The 16,396-nt window shown below is 35.6% G+C and overlaps 1 protein-coding gene and 1 pseudogene across 1 annotated transcript in view; one reads left to right on the top strand and one right to left on the bottom strand.

The window, feature by feature from the left end:
* TFAP2B (transcription factor AP-2 beta) overlaps positions 1 to 16,396 on the bottom strand; it is a 343,214-nt gene that overhangs the window by 259,277 nt on the left and 67,541 nt on the right. The gene's annotated exons all lie outside the window — the stretch shown is intronic.
* Positions 834 to 6,933, top strand: LOC100995406 (transportin-3-like; annotated as a pseudogene).

Below are 16,396 nucleotides of genomic sequence, written 5' to 3'. Positions count from 1 at the left end.
AAAATAATCAAGTTTCATCATGTCTTATATGGGATTTTGAAGTTCGTTCGTTCCTTCCTTCCTTCCTTCCTTCCTTCCTCCCTCCCTTCCTTCCTCTCTTCCTTCCTCCCTCCTTCCCTTTCCTTCCTTCCTCTCATCCTTCCTTCCTTCCTCCCTCCCTTCCTTCCTCTCTTCCTTCCTCCCTCCTTCCCTTTCCTTCCTTCCTCTCTTCCTTCCTTCCTTCCTCCCTCCCTCCTTTCCTCCCTCCCTCCCTCCCTCCTTTCCTCCCTCCCTCCTCCTTCCTTCCTTCCTTCCTTCCTTCCTTCCTTCCTTCCTTCCTTCCTTCTTTCCTTGTATTATTGCCTGTTGTCCTGCAACAGCTAAAATGAAATCACCTGTAGAAAGTGGCTAACACTGTTATCTATTTCTCAGTTTCCAAATTCAGAAATCCTATGGAGTTTCTATTTCAGTAAAAAGGTTCCTATTAAAATAAATAAATTAAAACAAAGTAAATATTAATCCAAAATACAGAGGCAAACATTCTAAAGATCAGGAGAAGAGGACAAAATATTTTAAAAATGCATTATTTGTATGTTTACTGACTGTTGGCTTTCCCACAACCATCATTTGTTTTGAAACTTGTAAATATGTGTAGCTAAAATAAAAAAAAAATGCTGTCTTTTTCTTAAATTAGATATGAGAGGTGGCAAAATTCCCAAAATGAAACAAAACCTTTCCTATATTCAAAGTGTCAAGTTTTGAAACCAAACTTTGAACATGGAAAGATAAATTAATTCACTTAGAGTAAACTGCTTCTAAGAAAAATAACATGCTGGAGGTTTATAGACTCCTAAATGGCCATTTCCAAGCATACTGATGGTTCAAATATGTGTAAGTCAAAGAGTTGTCAATTAAATATCTTATAAAATATACATTGATTTAGAATTGCCTAGGAAGATAAAAGATTTTGACTTGTAGACAAAATATAAACTATTTGATACCTTAAAATAGGCTTCAAGCCAGGCACGGTGGCTCACACCTGTAATCCCAGCACTTTGGGAGGCCAAGGCAGGCAGATCACTTGAGGCCAGGAGTTCGAGACCAGCTTGGCCAACATAATGAAACCCACATTTCTACTAAAAATACAAAAATTAGCTGGGCATGGTGGCGTGCCCGTGAATCCCAGCTACTCAAGGGGCTGAGACCCAAGAATCACTTGAACCCCGGAGGTGGAGGCTGCAGTGAGCTGAAGATCATGCCACTGCACTCCAGCCTGGGTGACAGAGCAAGACACAATTAAAAAAAGAAAGAAAGAAAGAATAGAAAAGAAAAAAAAATTGGCCTCAAAATTTCCAATATGTTGCATCTAGAAATAGAAACTTGTCTACATAAATACAAAAGGATTAAAGCGTTGCCATACTTTGGTGGTAAAGGTGGATCACAGATATGCAATAGGAATACCCAAACCAGGATCAGATCATAAATCAATACCAGAAAAGCAGTGGAAAAAGTCAGATTCTGGCCTGTAAGAAAGAGGAAAGAAGCAAAGTGAAGATCTAGAATTAAGGTCAGGATTTTTCTTAAAAAAAGAACTGAGTGAAAAGGATTTCAGAATTCAAAATTGAGAAAATGGAGTGATAGGAACCAAATTCAGACAATTCCAAAGGTGAACAAGTTAGCAAAAAATGACAACATGAGGAGGAAATAGCTATTCTACAATAGCACCAAACCAAATCTTACTCTGTTGGGGACATTATGAAAGAGACATTATACACCCTCTTGAAGGAATTGTGGAACATTTAAAGATGTGGTCCTGGTATCTGACATCAAGAATTTTAGATTTTTAATTTATGGTAGTAGGAAAATTCATGACTTATTTCATGGGTCACAAAATGAGCAAAAATTAGTAATCATGAAAATTGATTGAGTGCCTCAAGGATAACATACCTCATTTAATTGTTGAGCTAGATATGGTATGTATACACTGGCACTCAGCACTTTTTCCCACCTTCTTCTATTGTTTCTCATTTTATTACAAACACTGGAAAGTTTAAAAGTATATTCCCAGAATTTCTTTGCAACTAACAAAACACATTAGGTTTACAAAGTAGGTTTCCCCAATTAAAAGCACTCCCTGAAATCTGGAAAGCAGAAGTAAATGGAGATCACATACCTGTGGCTTTCAGCATATTTTCTGATGACAAGCAAGACTATGAAGAAGCCAATGCCCACAGCTTTATAGATATTGAAAAGGAATTGGAGAAATAGCACCTGGGCTCAGTTTCCCAATCCTCAAGCAGTTATAGATGTAGCAGTGGAAGTGGTGGTAACAGAGGCTATGACAAGCTCCCATATCCTAAATTTTAGTGAGCTATTGACACATGGTTCTAGTGGCAGCCTCTTGACTCCCACAGTCTTGTGTGTGGCAGAGGCAGCAACTCTCTTGGGAAACCAATTGAATAGTTTTGTTTTCAGAGGATACCCTCGCAGTCCAGCCTAGTGCTTGCTCTTTAGCTCTTCCCACAATTTCATAAGCACATAATTAACCTGTATTAAATATCTTACTGTTTTAAAATACCCAAAGTGGTTTTAAAGAATTGAATCTTAATTGATATAAACTTCAACATAATCCTGTGGGATTCTATTATTATACTTTTTTTTTCCAAAGAGAAAACTAAGGCCCTGAAAAGTTAAATAAAAAGCAAATGGAAACAGAGGCTACAGACTGAGAGGATCTATTTGCACAACATGTATCTGATAAAAGAGTTTATCTAAAACACATTTAAAATAAAACTTTTAAATCCCAATATGAAAACAAGCCAATTTTAAAATGGGCAAATTTCTGAAGTGGACAACTTATGAAAGATATACACATGGCAGATGAGCCCATAAAAAGAAGTTTGACATCATGTGTCATCAGGGAATTATGAATTAAAATAACAATGAGTAGCACTACATACCTTTTAGAAAGGCCAAAATCCAAAACACTGATAATGCTATTTATGATGAGGATGTGGAATGAAGGAGCTCTTATTCATTGCTGGTGGTAATGTGAAATGGTACAGTCACTTTGGAAGGCAATTTGTCAGTTTCTTATGAAACTAAACATACAATCCAGCAATCACATTTTTACCCAATGAGTTGAAAAAATGTCCAAAGAAGGCCTTCAAATCAGTGTTTACAGCAGCTTTATTCATAATTGTGAAATCTTGTAAGAAGTCCTTCAATATGTTAATGAATAAGCAAATTGTGTTGCATCTATACAATGGAATACTGTGCAGTGATTTTTAAAAATGAGCTATCAAGCAAAGACATAAAGGAAACTTACAAACATATTGGTAAGTAAAAGAAGCCAGTCTAAAAAGGCTACAAACTATATAATGTCAAGTATATAACACTGTAGAAAAAAAAAAAAACACGAAAGAAACAGTTAAAATACCCATTGTTGTTAGGGCAGTGTGGATGATGCTGTAATAGTGGATACATGACATTGTGCATTCCTCAATCCCATAATATAACACAAAATTTGAACCTCCATGTAAACTATGGATTTCACTTAGAATATATCAATATTGATTCATCATTCATCAATTTAACGAATGTACAACACCAACACAAGATGTTAATAAAGGAAACTGAGAGGGAAAGATAACATTAAAACTCTTACTTTCTACTCAATTTTTCTGAAAACCTAAAGCTGCTGTTTTTTTAAAAAAGAAAATTATTAATTTAAAACATACATGATATAAATCGCCATTTATGAGAATCTACATCTATAATCATACATAAAGTTGAAACAGTGAATGTGTTTTCCCTGACATCAGGAGCAAAACAAGGATGTCTGCTGTTACCATTTCTATTCAACATTGTACTAGAGGTTTTGATCAAGGCAAATAGTTAAGAAAATGAAATAAACAATATCCAGATTGGAAGGTAAGAAGTAAAACTATCTCTACGTACAAATGGATGATCTTGTTCATACAAAATCCTGAGAAATCCACTAAAATGTACAACACCTAATAAACAAGTTCAGAAAGACTTTAGGACACAAGATAAACACATAATAATAAATTGAATTTCTATACACTAGTGATAAGCAATCCAAAAGTGAAACTAAGAAAACAATTTTATTTAGAAGAGTATTAAAAAGAATAAAATACTTAGAAATAAATTTAAGAAAAAGAGTGCAAGGATTGTACACTGAAAGCTGCAAACATATCATAAAAAGAAAATTTAAAATATATTAGTAAATTAGTAAATGGAAAGTTATTTCAAGTCCATGGATTGAAAAATTTAATATTAAAATGGTAATACTCCCAAATCGATCTACAGATTTAACACAATTCCTGCCAAAATCCCAGTTACCTTTTTGCATCAATTGACAGTTTGATCATAAAATTCATGTGGAAATGCAGGGGCCCAAAATAGCCAAAACACAGGAACTACTAGACATGTCCAGGCACTATGCATCCCCACCTTTCAGCTCCTAGAACAGCAGAATGGTCTCCAGAATCACCCTGACACTGTAGATGACATGTTCAGCCTGGATAGCTACCAGGTTTATTTAGTGTAGCCCTGTCATCTTGCTGAAGAGCCAAGTAATCATCCTTATATCACAGTGGGCCATTGCCTCTACTACCCTGGACCACTGGGATGCCAACTGTAGTGTCATGAGTTTCCCACCAGACCTCATCCATACAGGGGTAGCCAATGATCATGGGGAAGACTTTGATTTACAGAAAGAACTGATTGGGCAGGTGATGAACCAGCTTAGACAGTAACTTGTCAGCCAGTTGCTCCACACATGCTGCTTTTGTCTCCTCCCCAACATACCCTACCCAATGTGGCTAAAGTGCTCTAGGAGGTCATGCAGGTTGAAAGTCCAGTTTTTTTTTTTTTTGTCAATGGTTAGAGAATTCCTTGAAAGGACTGCCAAAGGAGACAACCATGGGAGCCCAGCACAGTGACACACAAACAACTTACAGACTTCCACATGCAAGTAACTGGTGCTGAGGAACGTAAGCAATTTGCTGGACCTTGCAAGACTTCACCAGGTTCTTTCAACAGCTCACACTCCTGCACTGTTCCTGTCACCCAGGGATGTCTTTTAAATTAGAAGACAGGAAGAAAACAAAAAACCAGACTGTGTCCCACAATCAGAAACCTCCAATGTGGCAGAGAGGCCTTCACCACCAGCAGGCTGTATGGCCAGGCATGGAGAGACTCCAGCTTTCTGAGACCATCCTGAGGAGACCCTGTTTGGGGTGTGAGGGAAAATCAGAGCAGTTTAAAGAAAGATGACTGCAGCCTGCCCAGTGTGGTGGGAGGGGAGCTGGTTTCTTGGTAAACTTGTTTCTAAAAGGAAAAATAATTTTAATTAACTTTTTTTAAAAGGGCTGGGCGCAGAGGCTCATGCCTGTAATCTCAGCACTTCGGGAGGCCAAGGCAGGTGGATCACTTGAGGTCAGGAGTTCGAGGCCAGTCTGGCCAACATGGTGAAACCCCATATCTACTAAAAATACAAAAATTAGCTGGGCATGGTGGTGTGCACCTGTGATCCCAGCTACTTGGGAGGTTGAGGCAGGAGAATTGCTTAAGCCCAGGAGGTGGAGGTGCAGTGAGCCGAGATTACAGATTATAGCATTGCACTCCAGCCTGGGTGATAACAGCAGGAAAGAAAAGAAAAGAAAGAAAGGAAGGAAGGAAGGAAGAAAGGAAGGAAGGAAGGAAGGAAGGAATAAAGAGAGAGAAAGAGAGAAAGAAAGAAAAGAAAAAGAAAGAAAGACTTTAATAAAAAAACTAAATTTGAAAAAAAAATAGTCTTGAAAAAGAAAAACAAAGTTGGAAAATTCACACTTCCCAATTTCAAAATTTAGTACACTGCTACAGTAATCAAATCAATGTAGTATTGGCCTAACAGTAAATATATTGATCAATTAAATAGAATTGAGAGCTCAGAAACACACTCTTAACATTTACAGCTAATTGATTTTCAACAAGGTTGATTTCCCCAATTTAATGAGGAAAGAAATGTCTTCTCAACAATTGGTGTTGGAACACTGAATATTCACAGACAAAAGATTAAAATTGTACCCCTTTCATACAAAATATAAAAAAGAACTCAAAATAGATGATAGGCATAAGTGTAAGAGCTATAATTATAAAATTTATATGAGTTTCCTATGGCTGCTGTAACAAACTATCACGTTTGATGGTTTATACCAACACAATTTTTTTTTTTTTACAAATTTTTTTCTTTTACAATTCTGGAGGCCAGAAGCCCAAATCTGGAAATCTATAGAGGTCTGCTCCAGTCTTTGGCTGTGTACCAATCTATGCATGTATGAGAAGCCAGGAATCAAACCACTAGAAAATAGAATGCTGTGCATATTCTTGGAGCCGATGTAGGACTGAAAAATGTTGATATTTCCACCAGATAAAATTTCCTAAATCATGCACCATTGATTAGAATCCTCAGAGGGGTATCATCTTAGTAGTAGAACTATATTAACCTTATAGTAAAAGCTCTTCTAGACCCACCTTAATAAAATGTAAAAGCCGGCTGGGCATGGTGGCTCAACACCTGTAATCCCAGCACTTTGGGAGCCTGAGGCAGGTGGATCACCTGAGGTCAGGCATTCGAGACCACCCTGGACAACATGATGAAACCCTGTCTCTACTAAAAATACAAAAATTAGCTGGGTGTGGTGGCACGCACCTGTAATCCAAGCTACTCAGGAGGCTGAGGCAGGAGAATAGCTTGAACTCGGAAACCGAAGGTTGCAGTGAGCTGAGTTCACACCACTGCACTCTAGCCTAGGTGACAAGAGTGAAACTCTGTCTCAAAAAAATAAAAAATAAAAATAAATAAAATGTAAAAGCCAACCTCAAACAGAATGAACCATTTCCAAGTAATACAGCAACATGCCAGAAAAAAGTCCAACTTTATTTAAAGTAATAAAAAAATTACAGTACCCAAAAATATGAAATGCACAATATACAATATCCAATCAAAAATTAGCAAACAAAGGAGCAGGAAAAGATGAAACATAAATTAGAGAATAATCAATTAAAAGAAATAGACTTAGAGACTACACAGATAGTAGAATTATCAGGAAAAGATGTTACAACAACTAATATACATATATATAATTATGTTACACGTGTGTATATATATTCTAAAATATATATGTTTTTAAAAAGTTCTAAAAAGCATTAAGTATAAAGAGTAATGCAAAATATTTTTTAAAAACCCAATGGCACTTAAAGAACTGAAGAATACAATCTCTGAAGGGAAAAATACACTGGAAGAAATCATCAGCTGATTAAACACTGCAGAAGTATAAATCGATGAACTTGAAAATATAGAATTAGAAATGTCAAAGACAAAAAATAAAGAGTCAAAAACAATAAATGAAAGACTGGAAGAATTGGAAAACCTGAACAGAGTATGAGTGACCTATAGCATGACAACCAGTTTTCTAACATACAAGTAATTTAGGGTTCCAAAAAAAGAGGACAGAGAAGAGACAAAAATATATATAATTTTCCAAATTTTCCAAATCTATAAACCCATAAATCTAATTTCAACAAACCTCAAGCAGAATAAACAAAAAGGAAACCACACCAAGACTTTTGTGTTCAATTTGCTGAACATCAGTGACAAATAGAAAACTTAAGAGCAATCAGAGAAAAAAAAACACATTATTTCCAAGAAGAAATTATATCAAAGAAGAAAACACGATAAGAACTAGAAAATGTTTTAAAGCCAAGGAAAATAAAAACATCATTTAAAATTTTGTTATATGCAGCCAAAGAAGAGCTTAGAGAGAAATTGAGAGCTTTAAAATGATTATATTGGAAAAAAGTGTTCTCAAGTTAATATCTAAATTGATTATCAAAATTAATCTTTAGAAATCTTTTAAAAAGAGAAAAATCTAAAATAATTGAAGGAAGAAAATGATAAAAATAAGAGGAGAAAACAAAAACAGAAAAGATAATAATAGAAAAAAATTTGATATACCAAAAATCAGTTTCTTCAAAAAAATTAATAAACTTTATAAATCTCTAGCCAGATTTATAATATTTCCAGAAGAAAATAGAAGAAACATAAATTATCAATATCAGAAATAAAATACCACTAAATGTTCTATAGACAATTAAAATAACAATAAATGATCATTATGAATAATTTTGGGCCAAACAATGAAGAATTCAGATTAAATGAAAAATACAAAGTACCAAAATGTACTCAAGAAGAAATCAATAACGGGAATTGCCCTATTTTTAAGAACGAATAAAAGATAGAATATAGTAAATAGAACTTCTTAATCTGATCTCGTGTATTTTAATTTTAGGCCCCAAATCAAGAAACTAGCACTAATTCTGAATATTGACAACAAGGGTTTATGTGAATTGAAATGGAAGCAATCATGGACATTTAAATTCAGGCTAAGACAACCACATCTATGTAATCGTAGACTTGTAAATCCACAAATAACAAACCATTCTGCCTGTTTCCAGGATTCCCAAATTCTCTCCAACCTTCCTATTCCCTATGCTCTCAAGCAAAGTTCAGGCCAGGCTGCAAACCAAAGCCAATCCTGGCAGTACCATATTAATATGATCTCAAGAAATCTGCCTATGTATCTGAGTCCTTTAATATGGAGTCTAAGAAAACTTCTAGAGAAGAGATTTAAAATGCAAATAGCCCTAGAGGTAGTATATACATTAATAAATTTTCAATAAGATTTAAATGACTAATTTGAAGTATCATTTTTCAAATAAACTTTTGAGAAGGGTGAGATGTACATGTCTGAAGAAGCAAAAGGACAGCAAAGAAAGGAGAATCCAGTATATACCTGGGAAGTTGATGCCGAAACAAATTTCATTTAGTTCAGTTTGACAAAGGTTAGTGTTACCATTGCGTAACACCAGAGTAGTCTGGCAAACTACTCTAACACCATGACCTTCCCTAGGGCCCAGGAATTAAGGGACTATTAGGTGACTCTTCAGGATAACACTTCACACACACCTCCTCCTCTTTTACAACTCAATAATGCAGAATCCCATTTCCAGTGCTGGCCATGTTATTTACTTGAATGAAGTCATTTCATTCTTATTTCAAAATCTAGGTTTTTAAAAATTCTTTTTTAATTTTAATGAAAATGGATACATCCAATCTACAATAACCTTTTTGGTATATTACTATCTGTACCCCTATCATGTAGGTGAGATAATTACTCTATGATTTTCCCTACCCCAGCCCCTCATTCACATTAATAAATGTGTATGTCACTTATCTTTAAAAATGAAATAAAATAACCCTTTTGCTTCTTTTTTCAAAATTAGGCACATGATAATGTTTTGAAAAAAATTAAATTAAATTAAAAAGGTTTTATGAATTCTTTTTCTTAGAAACAAGAAGTCATATATTTTTACGACTACATGTGTTTGCCTCTGAAAACACAGGTATTTAATTAATAATAATAGTCCCCTGGATTGATTTTGGCAGTTTATGTAGACTCAAAGACATATCTGACATTTTTAAAATTTACAACAATGTACACAGAATGCTACCAAAATGGTTTAAACTATGTAATTACATATGCTATAAATCTCCTTTAAGTAATTCACTACCTGTATCACTTACAAAGACAGACTTTGCTTATTCTCCTTTTATGGGAGACTAATAGAAGGCCATTATCCTTTTGGAGTGAGGAGATTTACGGATATATCTTCCATTAGCATTAATAAGTGTCCATGTAAATCACTAGGCACCAATAGTGGAAGAGACCTCCTCCATCTATTGGGTAATTGGCTATTTTAGTTAAAAGATAATTTTAGGACAAGGGGAAAAAGTAACATTCTTAATATAATTATCTGAGGTTAAGACTGTATTAAAACAACATGGTAAGAAAAAAAGGATGACTTGACACTTTATTTGGCTTTTATTTTCCCTACTTCCTAAGTTAATCATAAGCATAACAATAAGAAAGCAAACATAAAGGTGAATAAGAGTGACTGCTTTTGAAAAGACAGAAGAGTGCATTACATGATATCTAAGCACATTGACATAGATCATTAAATTAACAGAATTGAGTCACAATAAAAGCATATTGTTTCCTTCATATGGCAAATGTTTGCTACACTTGTACCTTAGACTAACATAGGATTTACTTAACATTTTAGTTGCATTATTTTAAGTAGTACAATGTCTTCCAAATGTTCTATTACTCTGCATTTTTTTTAATTCTACATTGCTGTTCATGCATATGGGCATCTCAGGGTCCCTGGCACAATTTTATGTACCTCTAAATATCATATGCAGATGGTTACATTTTAGTTTTTCATTCCGCACATACAAGAACTTTCATGTGCTTAATGTAAAGCCAGGCTTAGCATGTCAAGTTGTCTTGTGTGACAAATAGTTGTATATAAATAAATTCATTGGATACACTTTAAAACAAAACAGAACTGTTTAACTTCTCAGAAATAGGGTATCAGAAATCCAGGAGTCTTTCTTTCTATATTTGGCAGGTGATTTTGTAAGACTTGGGTTCACTACTGGCAAAGTAAGTTATATCTTCATGGTTTAGACAGACAAATACCACATAATCTCTGCTCAAACTTAAAATGCATGCCTGTGTAATATACATTTGCAAATCTGTCCTAGAAATGTTCTGCCACAGATCAGATGCCTTGTTATTGGGAAATCAAACAGTTCTTTAAATAGAGGTTGAAAATGCAGCAAAAGCTAATTTTTTCAGTACAAAACTAATTGTGTGTTTTATTTTCATTTAACAGATTAAATACAGTTCTACCCTTTGCTTTGATTCCTCTTCTGTTTCTTACAAATGCGACAGTGTCAGAGTACACACAGGGATTCCACTTAATTTAAAAAAAAAAAAACAGAGTCATGAAGGAAAAGAACAACAATAAAAACAAAACAATTTATAGGGTTCTAGTTACTAGCATTTCACAAAAGGCATTTGAGGGAATTTTTGGGGAGCTTTTTTATGGTTCACAGTGGATGCTACATATTTATTTATTTGTATCCTGTATTAATTGTAAAATCAAACATATAGAAGGGAACCTATAAAGAAATAAATCAGAAAACAAGAGAAATGGATGACCGCCTCTTTGTGACATATTTTCTCCCTCAGCCTTGCATATTTGCATTAAAGTGATTGTGAATAATGTACATTTGACCAGTGCTGTCTGCAGAACTAATGCCTATAAAAGGGATGGGAAGTAGCATATGTTGTGCCTAGGGCAGAGAAAGTCCAATCACCCCCACTGTGAGAGTCTCCAACTAAAACGCAGGACAGCCTGGGATTTAGCCTAAATGAACCCAGCAGGGAGAAACAGGACACAGTCCCTCAGTCCACATTTAAGCTTCTGAACTAAGATTTTTAGAGTTTGCTTCAAAAAGAACCCATAATCTCTATCATGTCCTTTGCACAAAGCATTGAAATTTTTTTCTTTGTCTTATCTACCTATTCCACAAATTTTCAAGGAAAACCATTACGGCAAGAAATTAAACACAAGAAATCAGTTGTTACAGAATCAAGATGTATACTCTTTATTGCCATTTTAGCAACTCTCTCCTCTTGCTTGAGCTATTCCCCAGCATTATCTGACAAGGCACAGTTTTGTCAGTAATTGCAAAATGTTTTAGGCTTGTGGTTTCAATTTTATGTTTTTGAACTCTCCTGGAAATGCTCTGCTACTAAATACTTTGCAGAGGTTCTCTGTCCTGTTACGTAATCTTCCTGTGACCTCTAGCACCAGGTTCAGATTCAAACTAGCTTTCCTTCTACCTATATTAACTTGATAGTTGAAAAATAGCAATTATATAAGTGTATGAGAATAACAAAATCGGCTGAACTAGGGAAATAAAAGTTGCCAAATTGCTGTGTTTGCATCAGTAGGATTGCCTTTTGCCTCATTAGCTGCAGTATTAAAGGGGATAAAACAGAGTAGGGCTAGAAAATATGTATTCATTTTGGTATTTATGTAATCCAAAGGGGGAGGGCAGTAAAAATAAAATAAAATTGAAAAACTTCTAAGTTGTATCACAGCATGATATGAAAGAGCCTGTGCAATGCTGAAAATAATACAGAATTGATAGGATACAGCTTACCTTTTCTGCTGCTATCTTAGTGTTTAATTCCTATTCAAATTACTGTGAAGATGTTGTAATGTTTCAGAATGAAAGAAAGCTCCAAACCATTGATTTTAGTTTATTGGCCTATTCCTTGGATGGGGTAGGAGGGTGGTAAAGATTGCCCTGTTTTGATACTTCAAAGGACTTCATTCTTTGAATGATTAGCTATTATGGAGGGTTACACACTGTCATGAAAATTAAGTTTTGGGCGTTTAATTTCATTTCTTTGGGATCATAGCCTGAGTTGCGTAGATCAAAGACCTTACCCCTATCCTACTCCCCTCTACCCTCCCCCTACTTCACCTTCCTGATGTGCCAGAGCCCTGTGATTATTTGTTTTGGCAAGCTGGGCATCATTCATTTTTTTCCCATAATTTCAGTCTTTTCTGTCATCACCCAACTAGGAGGCCCTCATAGTGTGTAATCACTGTAGTTTCTGAGATCAACCAAACCCACCTTGATGAAATTTCATTTGAGGCCATGATTCAGTGTCTTAGATTCAGGAGATGTCAATTCCCTGTTAGGATTATAGAGCAGCTTCTATCTGCTCTGTAGCATTATAAGCACCTGTAAATCTTGGAGAAAGGAGTTAATGGAGTGGGAGCCTCCAAAACATTCTACCAGAAAAAGTAACATAAAAATTGCTTAACATTAGTTTATCAGATGCTAAAAAATAGTGGTTGTTTGACTAATTAATTGAAGCAGATAATTCTTCATCTTATATATCATCATGTCAGTATTTTCTTTTTTTTTTTTTTTAGCTTACAAAAATAGAAATTTATTTCTAGCAGTTCTAGAGCTTGAGAGGTCGGAGATCAAGGAACCAGCAGATTTGGTGTGTAGTGAGGGCTTACATCCTCATAGACAGTGCCTTCTCACTGTGTCCTCCCATGGTGGAAAGGAAGAACTCTCATCTCTGTAGCCTCTTGTAAGGGCACTGATCCTATTTATGGTGGCTCTGCCCTCATGACCTAATCACTTCCCAAAGCCCCCACCTCCTAATACCATCATAATGGGGGTTAAGTTTCAACATATAAATTTTTTTTTTCAAACACCACATATTCTCACTCATAGGTGGGAATTGAACAATGAGATCACATGGACACAGGAAGGGGAATATCACACCCTGGGGACTGTTGTGGGGTGGGAGGAGGGGGGAGGGATAGCATTGGGAGATATACCTAATGCTAGATGACGAGTTAGTGGGTGCAGCGCACCAGCATGGCACATGTATACATATGTAACTAACCTGCACAATGTGCACATGTACCCTAAAACTTAAAAGTATAATTAAAAAAAAAAAGATAAAAAAAGTCAGTATTTTCTATCTTAATCTTACCTTTCGGGCTATTTTTAAACTACGGACTGGGGGAAGGAAGTGTCATTCATTCATTTATTATTTCAGCAAATATTTAGCAGGCACCAGATGAAATTAGGGGCCACTGAACTTAAAGCCCCATGCTGGAGATGGACAAGTAACTAGCATTTACAATGCATTGTGATTACGCTATGATAACCTGAGATTCTACAGGAGAGCAAAGTAGAGAATGCAAAAAATATATATACATAAAATTAAATTATTTTCTTAGAAGAGCTTTTAAACTTGTTATCAAACATGCAAATTGCTTTATTGTCCAGTTCACATGAAGGTTGCCCTTATTGTTGTTTTACCAATAATAATATATTATGGTTTATTCGTTTCTTACTCACTGAGGGTTAATATTGCAAATAAATTGGGAGTTGGTGAGAGCTAGATCACTCTGGAGGAATCTTCATATCAGACATTGTTTCTCTTATGCTTAATTTTACAGGCTTTGGCCATCTCACATATTGCTGCTGGGGCTGAAAGAAGTTTGTGTTGTGATGTATTACATTTGTCATCCTGTGCCCCCAAAGCCCCTCCTCTTCTTACATTGCTTTATTGCAGTACAAGGTCTAAAACCCATGAATCTTGCTGTCTTCCAATAGCCCCCTTCCATAACACAGTGACCTGCGCAGAATTAGAGCTAATAATTCAAACCAAAAAGGATAAAAAGCATAAAGCAACTGGCTTGCTTCCAGATTCCACCATGACATTTTTAAAGCCCAAATCAAATATTTTAAGCAGTGCCCTTTCTGAGTCAGAATTTTAAGCAGCACCCTTTCTGAGGCTGTGTGTGGTTCTGTCAGGAGCCCTGGGTTCTAGTTTTGCTTCTGCTAAATATAGAAGGCAAGTCATGAGTTTCCTCATCTTTAATTGGAAGAGGCAGAGACTGCAAGATCTCTAACATCAATGTCAACTCCAATATTCTAAAAATGAATTTTAAAATAAACTAGATAATTTTTTTGTTATTTTAGTGTTCAAACCTTTAACCTACCCAGTCTTTAAAGAACATTTTTAGATAAGACTTCTTACACCATTCTAACATATGCAAGTGGCCAAGAAATGGCATACTCTCCACGATTCTGAAATAAAAATTCTGAAGCCCAGAGACATTTAGTGATTTTTCCAATAATATGTGGTGGCTTAGCAGAGGAATATCGAACCCGATCCTTATCTTTTCAAAATTTACATGAAAAAACACAAAATATTCCATAGGGAAAAGACAATTTTTTTTTTTCGAGACAGAGTCTCCCTCTGTCCCCCAGGCTGGAGTGCAGTGGCCCCATCTTGGCTCCCTGCAAGCTCCGCCTCCTGGGTTCACGTCATTCTCCTGCCTCAGACTCCCGAGTAGCTGGGATTACAGGTGCCCACCACCACGCCCAGCTAATTTTTTATATTGTTAGTAGAGATGGGGTTTCACCATGTTAGCCAGGATGGTCTCGATCTCCTGACCTTGTGAGACAGTTTTTAATAATTGTATCTGATTCAGTTAATAATCTGACCCCCAGTATGAATTGGTAAAACATTAAATATATTTGGCACTCTGACAGATAAACTAGTTTAAATTGCCAAAATTCATACTTAAAGGAATCAGGTGTTCATTGGAGCACCAAATGGGCCACAGAGAAAGCACAGATTGATGCTCCAATGTCTCTGTATTTGATAGTGATAGTCACCACTGGTAGGCAGGAATCTAGGCCAGAAGTATGTCAATATTAGCTTTCTTCTCTTCCCCTCTGAATGCTAAATATCCTGACATCACCATTTGATCTGTATACTTGGAAGTCTCCCTGGACTGGTTAGCAAACTAAGAGCATACCTCCTAAAAGTGAATATGTGTACTCTTAACTTGGAGTGTCTCTAGCCCTCAATGGAACACTGAGAAAAAAAGTCAGGCTATTTTAAATGATATGACATGATTACCACAGAATATAGAAGCCTGGATTCCAAAGAGGTAACACAGGTAATTCAGCCCAGACAATGTCCATGTCCTTTGCCCCCATCTTGTCTATCTTCTGCATATTTTCTAAAATGTATACAATCTAAATCTGCACTAGGAACAGATTCTGAATAAATGCTATTGCTAGACTGTGTGTGGGAGAAGAGTGTTGAAAATAATATATTTCTTGATATCTTGCCCAGGTATCAACTCAGGCCTTTCAGCCACTTCTTTCCTGAGTTGAAATACAGTCATCTAGAAAATGTAACTGCCTAACACATAGAAATTCAAGTTTTTTAAAACATATATTTCAGTGGAGATTATCATGTCAATTATGTTAATGTAACCATTTTGTATATAGTTCAAACTTCAGAGACTTTTTTATCTTTTGTAACTCAGTGTTGTCCAGTAATTTTGCTCTTGCCAAATCCCTACCTCCTAATCCATACTCAGTAAAATTAAAGCTTGGTACTGGTCACTGTGACACTTGTCTGCAAGTAGACAGGTGATAAACAAACTCAAAAGAATAAGCTCTCTCTGTCCCAATTTTAATCAGGCAAATGAAACAGTAAGACAACTGATAATCAAATATTTTAATTATTTTATGTTGAAAGCATATAGGGTCTTCACTTGAAGTCTGATTCTATCTTACTTTCACTCTAAGAACAGAAAATAAATGAAATTTTGAGATTAGTTTGTATGAAGGAGTTTTTTTCAATATATTTTTAGGGACAGATAGTATTATGTAATTATTTAACAAATATTAGATAGAGCATACTCTGTGCCAGATGGTATTCTAAGTGCTTTATGAAACTTAACTTATTTAATTCTTATAACAGTCCCATGTGTTTCTATGAGTATCCCCATCTTACAGAGAAGGAGACTGAGAAACAGAGGTTAAGTAACTCTCTGAAGGTCACCAGCCAATAAGTGGAGGAGTTGCGAT

Source organism: Pan paniscus, chromosome 5 (assembly GCF_029289425.2).
Source record: "Pan paniscus chromosome 5, NHGRI_mPanPan1-v2.0_pri, whole genome shotgun sequence".
Lineage (NCBI taxonomy): Eukaryota > Metazoa > Chordata > Mammalia > Primates > Hominidae > Pan > Pan paniscus.
Note: the sequence above shows the minus strand (reverse complement) of the source record. Positions and strands in the feature narration are given on the sequence as shown.